Source organism: Homarus americanus, unplaced genomic scaffold (assembly GCF_018991925.1).
Source record: "Homarus americanus isolate GMGI-L3 unplaced genomic scaffold, GMGI_Hamer_2.0 scaffold9448, whole genome shotgun sequence".
Lineage (NCBI taxonomy): Eukaryota > Metazoa > Arthropoda > Malacostraca > Decapoda > Nephropidae > Homarus > Homarus americanus.
This window is the reverse complement of record NW_024731518.1, coordinates 87728-103445: the sequence shown is the minus strand read 5'-3', so window position 1 is coordinate 103445 and position 15718 is coordinate 87728.

Here is a 15718-nt window from a genome sequence, read left to right as displayed (position 1 = left end):
TTGGTAATAACAGCTACTGCAACAAAAATAAATAAAATAAATAACAAATAAAATATTTCCTCTGGATGCGGATGCCTTGGTTTGTACATTAATAACAAAAAGGCTGACTACACAAAATGAGTTAAATATAAAGATTAAAAATTGGACTTATGAAAACTTAACAAAAACATGAAAGTAAAGAAAATATACACCAGAAAGTATCTTTACGGAAGGGTCTGATGAAATTCCAAATGAACACTGAGACTCATGTTGTCTCGATGGAGTTTTGTCCTTTAACTTACGTCAAATTATATTATGTAATGCTTACATTGTAAAGACAATTAATTCATTCATGAAACACTTAAAATTAAATGTGAAACATGTTTTCTTGAAATCGGATGTGAGAATCTTGTGGCAGCTCTGGTTGTAGTTGCGTTGCCAATTCATCAAACTAATTTTCTTCATTATTTAAGCAAAAATACGAACATTTGGAAACTTGTCTTGCTCTTAAATAACGATGGCTAGTTTATTATTATAATAATGCCGAAAATAGATCCACCAATCACAATCCCCCTTACAAACATCCTTACTTCTCCAAGTTTTGCCAGGTAAAATTGCGAGTACGAGAGCCAGGTTGGTGTCGATGAAATTTTGGCTGACTGTACATACAAGGGTATTCAAGTTTAAAAGTGCACACACACTTTATAAACAGCCTGTATTGACTTCCACAATGGTCGAATGGCATAAAGATGGTGGAAGGGAGTGAACCTTGAGATGTTTTTAAACTAGTTATGTTAAAACAGTATTGTATTTGAAGTTGCTATTTCAGAAAACGTAATCCTTACTTATATTTACGAAGTGGCTATTCAGCCGTCACTGGTTGAATAGCCTGGTAGTCTACGCAGAAAGCCAGGCCTCCATAGAAACAAGCTACACAACATATATAAACAAACACATTTCGTTCTGAAAACTTCTGTTTGCAACTGGTCTTGTCAAGCGTAGATTCCCGACTGAATAGCCGGCTGTGTAGTCCAGGCTATTCAACCGGTGACGGCTGAATGACCTGGCTGTCAATGCAGCCGTCCCGGCTCCGTAGACTACCAAGTTATACAACCGGTGACGCCTGAAGAGCCACTGCGTTATATTTAATATAAGAAACGGAGATCATTACACAAAATTATTTAGGATTAAAGTATAGCCTATTATATGCCACAACATCTATATATATATATATATATATATATATATATATATATATATATATATATATATATATATATATATATATATATATATATATATATATATAAAGAAATAAAGAAGTATGTAAAACAGAAAATAGAGATATTGTAACAAGACGAAGGGGCCTGTGGGTATGCCGTCAGTTAAACATTATCAAAAAATTAAGTAACGGGAAAGGGAGGAAAAAACTGAAAGCGATGATCAGCGAAAGAAATTACTAAATACAGTGGTGCTATTAAGAAAGGGAGATTTAAATGATGAAATGTGCTTATAAAGCAGGAGTGAATGGGGAGGGTGAAGGATTCAATTATCTTATGCTTGTTTATAGTTGAGATGCAGGAGCAGACACTGAGGTATTACTGAACGCTTCTGAAAAGTAAATAAGCTGTTGATGCCTTCGGGGAAAGGGAAGGGGAAGAATGATTTACATATACGGGGTTAATTGAAAAGAAAAAAGGTTAAATTCAGTCTTGTGTATAAAGGAGATAAATAGATATATGATACCAATATGACGAGAACATTATTGGTTGATGAAAATTAATTTGTCAAGATTTGTATGGGGAATAAGAGAGAAGAAACGAGTGAGGGACATAGATTAAGAAATAGATATGGAACTAAATAGAAAATGGAATAGTTAATGAAATTTAAAGATATTGTACTGAATTGCTACGGATGTAACGAAATGAAGAAGGGAATGAATATGCAAGACATAAAGAGGAAAGAAGAAAAGACCAACATGAAATGAAAAGGTGAAGAAGGAGTAAGAGGGAACAAGGATGTCAGCAGAGAGACGAGTAAAGAGAAGGATATGTGAAAGAGAAACTGTTAGGATTATTATGTTGTACTGTAATGGATGTGGAATAAAAGTGAAAGGGGGAGCCATACTTCTGACTACTCCGTGAAGAAGAAGCCTTCCGAATACAAGCAGATAGTGTGGCCAGCACTGCACTCTACTGTCTTTCAGTTCTTCAACTATAATGTTAGGTATCTATTCTGCAGCTGAGTGGACGGCCGCAGGACTCATATCGGTGGTGGAGTGAGGGAGCGAGTGCTGTCACCTCTCGGCCACTGTGTCCCAAGGAAAATATTATAGAAGAAAAAAATAGTAATTATAAAATCACTTATGCGTAACTAATATTCATATTAAAGAAGAAATTATAGTAAAAAAATTATATATCCTTTTACGAAGTTTAAATTTGAAATGAACTGTGGATGAAGACTGACTACCGCGTCTACGTCTCCAGCAGGCTGAACACTCGCTTCTCTCCCTTCATGCACCTGGGAAATGTTTCCAATTATTATCTTCTGAATAACATGCTTGATTATTTTCAAACTTCATGTGGAAACTCATCATGCGATACCTTACAAATGAATAGGTTATGAATACGGTGTGATTCTTTTCTCTCTTTTCCTGGGTTTTGATTGGTGGAGCGCTTACCAATGATGGGTGCGACAAGGGACATTGGCATTCTCTGACAGCTAATTTGTTTTTACTACTGGACATAAAATCACCAAAACATTACCATGATATAGTTAAGATATCTAGTGAAGGGAAAAATCCCCATATATATTAATACAAGACACTTAAACTTTAAGCTGATTGAATATCTTTATTAAGAGAGAGCTTCTAGTCCACAGGATGTAAACAGACGAACACTTAAGATTTTGCTAAGAATAAACCACGAGAAAACCTTCACACCTTTGTGCATCGTTGAAGGATCAGCTGGTAATGTAAACACTGCAGCCTCGAGGTGTGGTGGCCCAGGGCGACACACCTGTGATATCAAGCGATGACTCAAGTATATGAAAATGAAATTCTTATGAACCTATATATTAAAGCACAAATTTTAATTCCCACCCTACATTTTAAGATATTTCCTTTACCGAAATGTGTGTACCTTACCTTATGTGTTAAAAATTAATAATAATAATAATAATAATAATAATAATAATAATAATAATAATAATAATAATAATAAAAGTAGCAGCAAAACTATATGAATTATTAGTAACAACACCAGTGAAAATGCCCACAATGAATATAGAAATAACAACACCTATAAAAACAATAATAATAAAAATCTTAACAACAGATATAACTAATAATCACAAAAACAACATCGGCATAAAAATATTCACCCATACGAAAGAATAATCAGTTCCCGCCTCCATATTTCACAAAAAAATAATGCGATTTGGGTTCAGATCCGTCCAAAAGCTCTTAATACACTGTCCCAATCTGTTGTTATGAAATGTGTGTGTGTCGCTGTGAGAAACTATTTAAATTAAACACAAAACTAGTATCAACACTGACTTCGGTCGTCTAGCCAATAACGATAATTTCCATGATGATTGTATTCTATGCACATCAAAGCGCGTCGTATACCGCATCACAGGATAACTAACAGCACGTTACATCACAACACGTTACAGTACACCACAGCACGTTACAATACATCACAGCACATTACAATGCATCACAGCACGTTACAATACATCACAGCACGTTACAATACACCACAGCGCGTTAAAATACATCACACCACACCACAGCACGTTACAAGACATCACAGCACGTTACAATACACCACATCACGTTACATTATATCACGTTACAATACATCAAGCCACACCACAGCATGTTACAATACATCACGCCACACCACAGCATGTCACAGGATATGGTGTCATCGTGCTGTAGGTTTTATAGAGGAACACGTAGAAGAAGCACCTTAGAGCCCCAGGCGTGGAACACAAGCAGATGAACCTCGCATTAGAGTGGAGGCTGTACCAGTATTACCCTGCGTCTCTGTGTTGTGTAGGGAACAGCCAAGGCAAGGGCGTTATAGTGTGTTGTGAGGGACCAAGATGTGTTGTGGGGGGCTGTGTTGTGTTGTGAGGGGCTGTGTTGTGTTGTGAGGGGCTGTGCTGTGAGGGGCTGTGTTGTGTTGTGAGGGGCTGTGCTGTGAGGGGTTGTGTTGTGTTGTGAGGGGCTGTGCTGTGTTGTGAGGAGTTGTGTTGTGCTATGAGGGGCTGTGTTGTGTTGTGAGGGGTAGTTATGTGATGATAGGGGTCTGTTGTGTGTTGTGCTTCTCCTCCTTTCTCTTCATTCCCCCATCCATCTTCCTCGTCATTCTCACACTTTCCCACCATATCTTTTATTACTTTCGCACTCTGACACATCTCCCTCCTCACTCTCCCACACATCTTTCTAAACACTGGTAGTTATTACAACACACTGAATGAACAATGTTATTTATGAATCACTAAACGAGTCATATTTGCTCTCTCACCATTAACTGAAGATATAAAACATATTTTTTCCTGAGTACTGAGGGAAAATTGTATATACTGGAAAAAATATATCCCGGGGGAAAAATATATATTCGTAAATTCTTCAGAAATATATAATTATCTACTCATTCTTCACCTGAATACTAAACAGTGTATGTATATAAATTCTCGTCTGCTCCAGGAAAATAATTTTTAATTTCAGATGAACTAAAACCCCTTCAGGTATACAAACATTACGCACTCTAGGACCAATGGGATTCGACCCAGACAATCCCCCAAATAATTCATAGAATGATTACCGAAATATGATTTTTCACTTTTAATACTAACTAAATTATTAAGTAACAAAAAATAAATATGAAACTTTCAATGCATGAGGGAGGGAGACTGTGAGCTGTGGAGGAGTATTGTATAAAAATAAAAGGTTGTCTGTTGGAATGACGGATAGATATCGAAATATTTGCTTAAAATAGTCATTAATTCTTATATATAAGTACAGAATTTCCCTCGTTCTTATATACAGAGGTTACCTAGAAATATAGATACGGTACCTTACTGCATCAACTACTTCACTTTCCTACGTGTTTGCCCGCGCTATTACTCTACACTCAAACGTATATACAGGGGGCCCTATATATATATATATATATATATATATATATATATATATATATATATATATATATATATATATATATATATATATATATATATATATATATATATATATATATACTCTGCCAGGTTCCTGGCAGCCGCCTTCCGGAAACTGATATTGACTACTCCTGTGAGAGGGGTTATTTGTTATTTATAAACACATTATTTATCATCATCTTCGCTTCACGCGCCTGCGAGGTGATCTGCTACCTCATGTATTCACTTATCCATAAAAGATAAGGAGAAATATTATGGGTCAATGTGCATTATATCAAGAAACTTGGCGTATAATACGTGACTTTTATGTGGTTTAGAAACTTTGTCTGCAAACCTATGCTTTTATAAACAAGTAAATATATACAAATTCTTTAGCACATATACACCCTACGAGGTTATAGTATGATACAAGGTTCTTTTTTGTTCTTCTTTGATAACATTAACTGAGCCTCTACCAAGAATTAAAGATATAATTTTTCGAAGGTATATTGTAAGCCTTGGAACAAGCAAACCATCAATACAGGTTAAACGTTTGAAGAATAAACATAAAGAAATACTAGCATAAAATGATGTACAGTATAATAAGGATAAATGAAAAAGAATAAAAAATCAAAGTATGACGACGAAAACAATCAATTTTCCAAACACTTGAAGACCTTTCCAAGCATTTTTGATCAACAATATTACAGAATGAAGCAATAAAAGGTTTGGTCACCTTTATCAAGTAACGCAGGGAATATGGACTGCTGTTTTCGTAGTGACCAACTTTATGATGATAAGATGAGATAAAAACTGAAATGTTACCAAAATAATTGACACTACAGGTAATAATAATAATAATGATAATAATAATAATAATAATAATAATAATAATAATAATAATAATAATAATAATAATAATAATAATAATTAGAAGAAAGTGAATAAGCAAAAATAAATAAAATAGAAACTTGAAGGTCATGCATTAGCAGAGACAAAAACAAGACACAAGACGAAGAGAAATATTCCCGAGACAAAACAAATCTCGACAAACTTCTGAGTTTTTAGCTAAGAAGAAAAACAACAACAAAATAAATGATAAAAAAACAGAAAGAAGATATCCGGAACAGAATACATCATCAGAAGGTAATGTATTTAGCTGCTACCTGATGCTAGACGTTCATGATGGGAGTAACCTTTAACATGACACCTGTATCTAGAAATACACGCAGTACTGTTGTGCTTTCCAGAAAATACAGCAACAGAACATTGCTAAAAATTCAGAAAGATTTCATTCTCTCTTCGGGTCACTGCGTTCTGTCGTGGTTCAGGATATTAGAGAAAAATATATATGTGGTTATCACGATACAGGCTGGAAATTCCAAATCTCGTTGCCAAAATATCCCATGAAAATTCTCTTTTAGGAGAGCAAGAACCTTACCGCTTCCTATTACCATTTAAGTTCATGCTGGAGTCCAGTATCAGTTGGTTTTTATTTTCTCCTTCTCCATTTTTTCTATATTTTTCTCGGTTTCTCTACATAAACACAGCGGGAGACCAACAGCCTTATGGTCTACATTTTGGCTGAGTGTGTACAACTGTATGCTGGCCGAGGCATAAAATAACACGAATAATTTTCTTCCTATTAACTGTTTGGTCCTTTCTCTCTATTTTTATCTGTGTACATTTCTGTCTCTATTTCTTATCATCCACTTTATATCCCTATTATAAATCACTTTCTATCTCTCTCTTTCTCTTTGTTTTATTATCATTTACTTCTAGTGTATTTAGCTTCGAATAGACACCAAAACCGATGAATATAGAATCTTACTACATCTAATCTCCAGACAGCAACATACTGACTGGCATCTACACGCTATATATCATTATTTAAACCCAATACGGAGTGGCTGAACACTGTCCGCGTGAAAGTTGCTGTAGAACATAATATTTACTTATGACTGATTTCAATGTTACGTGCATCACACTCAGCTGCTAATGGCGCTAGTTAGAGTAATAACACACGCAGAGTTTCAACAGAGGACAAGCAAACACCCAAAATAACCAGTTTCATGAAAAAAATTACAGTGAGGAACATAATTGGATATTGGAGGGACCCAAATACACAGGTTCTCCAGCCCTTCTCTCTCTTCGACTATTCCCACCTGACGTTCATTTTCTGGATCTCGTTCTCATTCCGTCTGTGACTCACAGTAGTTAACAAACATTAGCAAGATATCATCTGATAAACAGCACAACTCAGGTGTTGTATTACTCATTATTTAATATCGTCTTATCTCTTATCAACTTTGTTTTGAGGTTGACTGGTCAAGTGGGAGAGCCGTTCGCCGCTGGCTGTACTTTATGTAATATTATATAGAAGTAAAGAAAACTCAGTATATATATATATATATATATATATATATATATATATATATATATATATATATATATATATATATATATATATATATATGTATATATATACTATTATTGATAATAATAGTACATATAAACTTATACCGTACAAAAAGTTCTACATCTCTCAGCTTGAGCATATCTAATATAGATTACAAAAATATAACTCACGACACATGTTTCCCAGCTTACCTGATTCAGGTAACTAGGACCGATCAAAGCTTTATATTAGCACAACTGATGATCACTAGTTACCAATTCTGTGTAAGTGATACGTGGCCGATCTACTGTACATATGTATATCGCCCTCTCCGACCCTCATCAACAACTCAGTCTCAAATTTGAACAGTAATTGTGTCTTGAATATTATCGCATTTCAAGTGTTTACGAACATTTTTCTTGACGAAGTCAAGTAAAAACAGTCAAACTCTGTGACTTTAAGACCACCATCAGATGGTCCTCAACCAGGTGTTACTTAATCAAGTAGCACGTAACCAGGTGGTAGTGATACTTCTTGATGTGTTTCGGAGACTCAAGTTTAAATCACCTTCCAAAAAAAATATTTGACAATACATCATATTTACTTAACTGGGGTTTACAGTAACTAGCCCACGGAGACTACTGGACGAGAGATGTTCACTCAGCGCCCCTTAATGAAGAAAATTTAAACTACGATTCCTTTGATGTTCCGGGATCATGGCCTTCAGTGGACAGAAACAAGGCAGCTAAGAATATATCACAGAAGTTAATTGTAAGGTAATACTGATGCTAAAGTAAGTAGAGCAAATAATGTAGTGAATTACTTATCGTCTGGTGAACCATTAAGTGAAGCGGAGACATGCATAGCATAAAATTACAATATTATAGCTTAAAAAAATACTATCTGCCAGCTGTTAAAGAACACAAAAAAATTCAACCATTTATTATAGTGACTTTATATTTTCCGTTAACTATATACCGATAAAATTTATTAAAGTGCATTCCGCTAAGTTACGAAATAACAGATTTTCGTTGTTGATAAATATCTCTCTGCTTCATGGTGTCTCGCTGGTGGCCTCTGGACTACTATTATGGAAGATTGCGAGTTATTACACTTGGCCAGGTACACACACACACACACACACACTTAATCATCTTGCTGATATTCATGAGCTGAGTCCACATGAGAAAGAAAAAGAACACTATTTCTTTCTCTCCTCGAGTGTGATGGTAATGAAGTGAGTGCCTGGGGACGGGGGTCGAGTAAGGTCGTATGATATTTGCTGCTTGTTAAAGGATAATACAACCACGTCCTCCTCCCTTCCCTTGTGATGTCAAGTCAGGGATGGTGTCTTAATGGTGAAGAGTATGAATCGATTATATTCCTTGTTTATCACACATGCGTTCTTTCTCACGTTCACTACCTTACAGCATCTCCATCTTGCAATACATCAGGGTCTCAACATTTGTCACACCGTCCACCTCTCTTTCTACTTCCCCATTACCCCACCTAACCACACAACACCCCCTTAACACACAATCCACCTCTTCCATTTCTCTCACTTTCACCATTTCCTTCCCTTAGACAACACTAGGAAGGAAAGCTCTTGCTGTTTCTGGAAGTTTTATGTTCCCGCTAAAATTTTATTGTGATTTGGAGTAAAGAAATTCACTTTTCCGTGTAATCAAGGCACCAAGTCAAGATAGGAAGTCTCTATTTCTTTCGACAAAAATCTCTTTCACTCTCCTATATTTACCTTTCTAGTTTCTCTCTATGTGTTTGATTTCTGCCACTTTCACTGCCTTTCTTTTGTTCTCTTATTATCTTCTTTACTTTCTCTTTTATTGGTATTGTTTTCTTTTTAGTTTTCCTGTCTCTCTTTGTTTATTTTATTTTGTCTGTGTTTGACTGTCTCTTTCTTTATGCCCGTCCCCTTCACCACCCTCTTCTCTCCCTCCCTCCTTCTCTCTTGCCGATAGTCTACTTGTCTTTTCTCTCCTTCTCTCACCTCCTCCCCTCTTCTTCTCTTCCTTCTTCCCTTTCTCCTCTCATTAATCCTTCCTCCCCTCCTCCTCTCTTCATCCCTTTCCTCACTCCTCTCCTCAACCCCCTCTCTTACTCCTTCCCTTAACCCCTCTCTCCCTCAACCCCTCTCTCCCTCACCAACCCCGGTAAAAAGATTGGTCTCGTCGTGTCTCTATCTCGAGCCCTCAAAAGGACTCATTCCATTATTTCCTCTTCATTCTCAAATAGATTTTTTCTTCGCTCTTTCACCCAAAGAAAATCCGAAGAAAATAATTTGAAATATTCAGGTTTATGATTTTTTTTTTTTTACGGAGATGGAGGAGGAGGCGGCGGCGGCGCGGCGTGTAATTAATGGTAGTAACCCAAGTCTCTCTCTCTCTCTCTCCCTCTCTCTCTCTCTCTCTCTCTCTGATGGGGAGAAGTTGTGTTTACTTTGAATGGATAATAGAAAAGAAAGTGGGAATGGAAAGAAAATCGGTAGAGGGAATAAGAAATAAGGTAAATAGATTGAAAATGGTCAGATGAAGAAATAAAATTCGGTTGATAAAGAAAATAAATATCAGTAGATAATAAATAGAAAATGGATAAATGAAAATTAATAAAAGATATATAAAGAAATAACAAAAGAGATCACGAAGTATTCGATAATGAGGAAGATAAAAACAAGGTATTAGAAAAAAAGAAGAATAAAAAACATGGTATTAGAAAAAAGAAGAAAAACAAACATTTACAGACAGCACACCTCGCCCTAACCACACACACTGCCACTGAAATGGGAAACCTCAACATCCTGATGTCATTTCACTGTTCGCTCGCGTTTTTATTTTATGAACCGATAAAGGTATTACCAAGAGTCTGCATATATTTTGTGACGTATCACGCTCATTTTTTTTTTTTTGCGGCACTCTAAGGCATCTCTAAGGCATCTGTATTGATAATTCCTTTCACATAATTTGATACATGTGTTCCTGTTTTGACATCCATAGTAAGAACTCTCGGAATAATTTAATTCGTTTTTCAACCCTAATTACCCAACACCTGTGATTTTTCGATTGGTGGGTTTTGGTATTTTTCTATTATCTGAATGTACCAAATTAGTTAAACATGTTGAGTTCAAATTCCCAGAGAAAAGGTGTTTTGGATTTAGAATATCTTTCTAGAATTATCGCAACAAAAAGATCTTTTTTTTATTTTCCAATGACCGTGACCTTGATCTTGCCCTTTGATCTTCACAAAAAAAATCATTTTACCAACACATATGATCGAGATAAGCTTCATTATAATACTGGCAATAGTGGAGAGACACAGACAGACAGACGCATCACTCCAGTACGTCTCTTTGGCTCGGTGCGTTTGAATATTATTACTACTATTCCAACTACCACTATTACCATAGCTACTACTACTGCTGCTGCCACTACTATTACTACTACTAGTGTACTACTACTACTACTACTACTACTAATAATAATAATAATAATAATAATAATAGTAAAACTTTCAAATTAACTATGCAAAATATAAAATGTTACGTTATTCACTCACGGTCCTTCACTTAATACATTTTCATATCACAAATTATCACAATCTATCCCCAGCAGGAGGTCGGGACTTCTACTAATGGCTTTTTACTTTATGGGAGTAATGAGTTGTGTGGTTTATGGCCTTCTGGAACCCCAACTGCATAGTGGTACCTGGCGTCTTAGTCTCTTATATATTGCCCGACTTAAATTATCTGCTCAAGTTAGAAATTCTTCCTCATTTAGTTGACGTTTTATATAATAGAGAAATAAACATAGAAGCTTGTGTGTAAGAGATATAAATTAATTATTATTTTCGTGGTTATGGTTTGCTTTCCAGAATTTTCTCTTCATTTTATTGGTATAGGTGTGTGTGTGTTTCCGCGAGAAATTTGGCTATAAATATGACTATAATATCACAGTAATGCGTGGAAACCTGAGTTACCAACACACCCGAGCACTGGGAGGGAGAATGAGTCTTTGTCTGGACTGTGGGACACACGCTCACGCCTCTAAGCGTTGACTTTATGCTGACATAAAACACAAACATCAAATAACTAAATCTCCCCCACTAACGATACTGACACACGTATTCCCATTACTCTAATACATAACATTACGATATACCGCACAGCATGGCATTAAACTGTTCCCAGTAATGTGCTCTTGTTGGGCAGGGAATAATTCCACACATATGCGTCAGTCAAGAGTTGTCATGTATAACTGGTTAGTTTTATTTCAGTAGAGGCGGAAATGCAAGACTCAATTAACCTTCAGGGTTTGTATTCACGGTTGCAACAATGAGCGTTCAACTTTTACGCGGTAGATGCGGAAATCCAAGGTTGGATTAATCTTGTGTGTGTGTGTGTGTGTGTGTGTGTGTGTTTGTGTTCACCAACATTAAACCTTCAATATCATTTTAGCGGATACCGAAATGAGGAGATTCGAAGATATGTTAGTATTCTTTTCTTTGAGTGCACGGCTGGAGCAACGTACATTTTATATCTGCTCACGTACAGCGTACAGTACATACATGTGAAATTGTGGAGTTTTGAAACTGGTTTACTATTGTGGGTACTTGTGTTTACGTTTCGAACAGCGACTGTACTTAAGTCGTAGGATTGAGAAAAATCGAGACTGGACATTTAAGTTTCTGGGACTGTAGTGACAACTAAAGCCTGAATCGTTTATACTTACAATGACTGTTTTTTATGAAAGAATTAAAGGCCTGAAGAAAAAAAATATTGATAATGAAAATAAAATAAAATTATATGTGATATCGATTGTTTCTATAATTCTTTGGCCTATTATTATTTTCCTTATGGTCCACTGTTCATTCAAGCAGATCTAATACAGTGTTATAACGACTGCTGGCCTCGCTCTATCTCCAGAGTAATGCTCTAGGTGCTAAATTACCGTACTTAAAGGACGGCGGAGGGCATGTTGACCACCTCCTGGCGAACCACATCTAGGAACGCGTCAAAAAGTCTCGCTCAGAAGTGCATCCACGATATTGTCGCGTAATATCAAGTAATGTGTGCCTTATGTTGTGAGCAGGATAACCTTTTGTATTTACCGAGAGTCTGGACAGTGGAATCAATATATTACTCAATCAGATCTCTATTTCATCTGCTAATATAAGTGTGCTACAGATTCTCTTGTTAACTGGGGTTTGTTGTTCATCTTGTGTAAAATGCTCACTAACCACGTGACTGGTGTATTTTCTCTAATATTTGTGATCTTATTAGATATTCTCTTGACCTTGAGCCCATTATATGCTGTTAAAATATTGTTGTCTTCTGTGAAAAGACAATATTTTAATTTTGATAAGCAATTGTAAGAACCATTTCGAAAGTTCTCAAGTTCCATGATAAAAATGAGACAACTATTGGTACTGTACATCCTTGGTCAAGCCAGCGGTGTCAGCCAGTCTGAAAGTCTCTTAATTAGAATATATTTTTATTAGAATCAAAATTTTGATTAATACAATATGTAATTAATTGGAATTCAATAATAACATAAATTTAAGTATCAAATCCGTTCTACATTTTAAACGACGAAACAAAGCGGCACAACACTACTGTTCAGAGGCAACAGAGACACATAAATCGGAACACAGGACGGTGATACACATTAAGAGTGCCATGTATCACAGCCTGGAACAAGGTGCAGCAGAATGGTAAAGGCTGTACGACCATTACTGTGTTATAAGATACTATCACCTGTGTTCAATTTCCTGCCTTTGATCGTCTAACAATGACTCAGTCACAAGTTATTACATCATGACGATGCTGAGGAGAGATCTGTGTGTGTGTGTGTGTGTGTGACTGTGTGTGTGTGTGTGTGTGTGTGTGTGTGTGTGTGTTGTTACAAGCTTTTGTTCCTGAGCTAGACACCTTACTAAGAACAGGGCGGCAATAGATCCCAGAGACTTTTCCAAAGGATTGTTCACTTAAATTCATAATCATGTTTACCATATTGCTGCTTCACTATTCAGCATTACTCAAGTGTTCGAGGTTACTATAGGAGAACAGTAATAAAGGCGATGTTGGAATGTACAAGAAACACCAACAGCCAGCAATAATCTAGCTTTAACAATCGCCACGCTCAAACAACATACCTAACTATCCAACAATACACTAACAAACACCACAATCCTACCACACACAAAGGTACATAAATATTACAAACTTACATTACATTCTAAGTCAGAATAACACAGTTTGCTATCACCTACAACCAGTTCCACACCCTTGTCCGCCCAGGAATGCTCTGCCCACCTCCCTCATGTACTGTTTCATTACACCTCCGTTCGTGATCTGAACAACACAGATTCGGGGCTCCGGAATACCTAACCATAAGCCCAAGCTATGGACCATCCCATGAATCCACGATCCATGACTCACGGTCCGGAACATCGAATCGGGAGTTCGAGTAACGAGGAAGAGCAGTGGTCGGGTGGCAGCCATCGATCCAATGGTCAGACACCAGTTGGGTCTTCAAGCTTGTTTTCCCATATCCAGCTTCATATTAGTGTGTATGCTTGTGTGAATGTGTTAGTCTGTGTGTGTATAATATTGTGTATATGTTGGCCTGTGTATGTGTGTGTGTGTGTGTAAACTTGTATGTATATATATATATATATATATATATATATATATATATATATATATATATATATATACACACATATATATATATATATATATATATATATATATATATATATATATATATATATATATATATATATATATATATATTGTGTAAAGGTGAAATTTGTGTGTGAATGTATGTATGGATCGTGTAAGTATGGGTGTATACATCAGTTAGAATATTCGAGAAAAAATCAGAAAGATGTCGAACTTATCATTATGATACAAATATCTCTGAAAAACATGTCGTAAAATCGTACACACACACACACACACACACATATGTATATACATTATGTACATAAAGCATTGCTACACATCATTATAACATTAATTTCCTTCATGTAAAGGCAAACGCTTCAGATGTTCGCCTGAGTGTTTTTTAATGTTGGTATACATCTTATTCGCTGGTGAGGCAGGAGCCGTATTTCACCACCTCGGTTAATGACGCCATTCTCTCTTATTTTACGAGACCCCGGGGAGAGAGACATTAATTATCTCGCCTCAGTGTCCTGTCACAAAATTATTTAACTCATATCTACAAGAGTACTTACTACTTGACACGAGCAGTATATCAGTAACTCCTCGCGGAGTGACACGCGTAAAATGTAAAAGAAAACTATAATGTGTCTATTACATTAATTGGATGCTTTACAAACAACAACATAAACAATACCTTTATACTCTTACGACACAGAACCAAGAAATTTTTGTTTACATCAGTAACAAGGTGAGAGAAGCGAGGGAGACTAGAGTCCACATCAGTCTTACTTACCTGAGGTTGTGATCTTTTCTCTCTTGCAATCTTAATGGTGCGGCACGTGGAGAAAGACACAGAACCTCGGGGAGGAACTTGGATAAGATATTCAAGATTCATCAACATTAAAGTGAGGCAGTAATCCGTTTTTTTTTTTTTTTACCTTTTATGTGATTTTTCGTTTTGTGGGACGATTTATTTGTAGTTCTTCGTAAAACAGATTTCACGACTATAGTTGACGCTACAACACATTTGCCCGTAAATCCGTACTTTTGGCTTTTTTCTTCTTGGTATCCTTGTAATCACACAAGGTTACGACGGTTCATTTACCCCTTAAGTTAGAGGTTGATATCATTGAGAAGACTATTACTCAGATACCCTAAGGAAGAACCAGAATTAAATATGCATGAACAATAAAAGCGACACTGTAAAAATCTGCCCTTTATTCTCAGGTCATTTTCTCATCTGTATATCCAGAACATTTTATGGTCTTATGTTTTCCTCTCAATGTATGTTTTCTTTTCTTTTTCCTTATCGTCTATTTCACGTCTCCTCTTTCAGCTTACAGATATTATTCCTTTATGCTTTTCCTTGTATTTGTCTTAATTTTCGTATCATGTAATATTTTTTCCCTCATGTACTTGTATTATTTATTTAACAATTTAAGCCAATATAATGTTACATACACATACATATACCCACATACACATGTTAC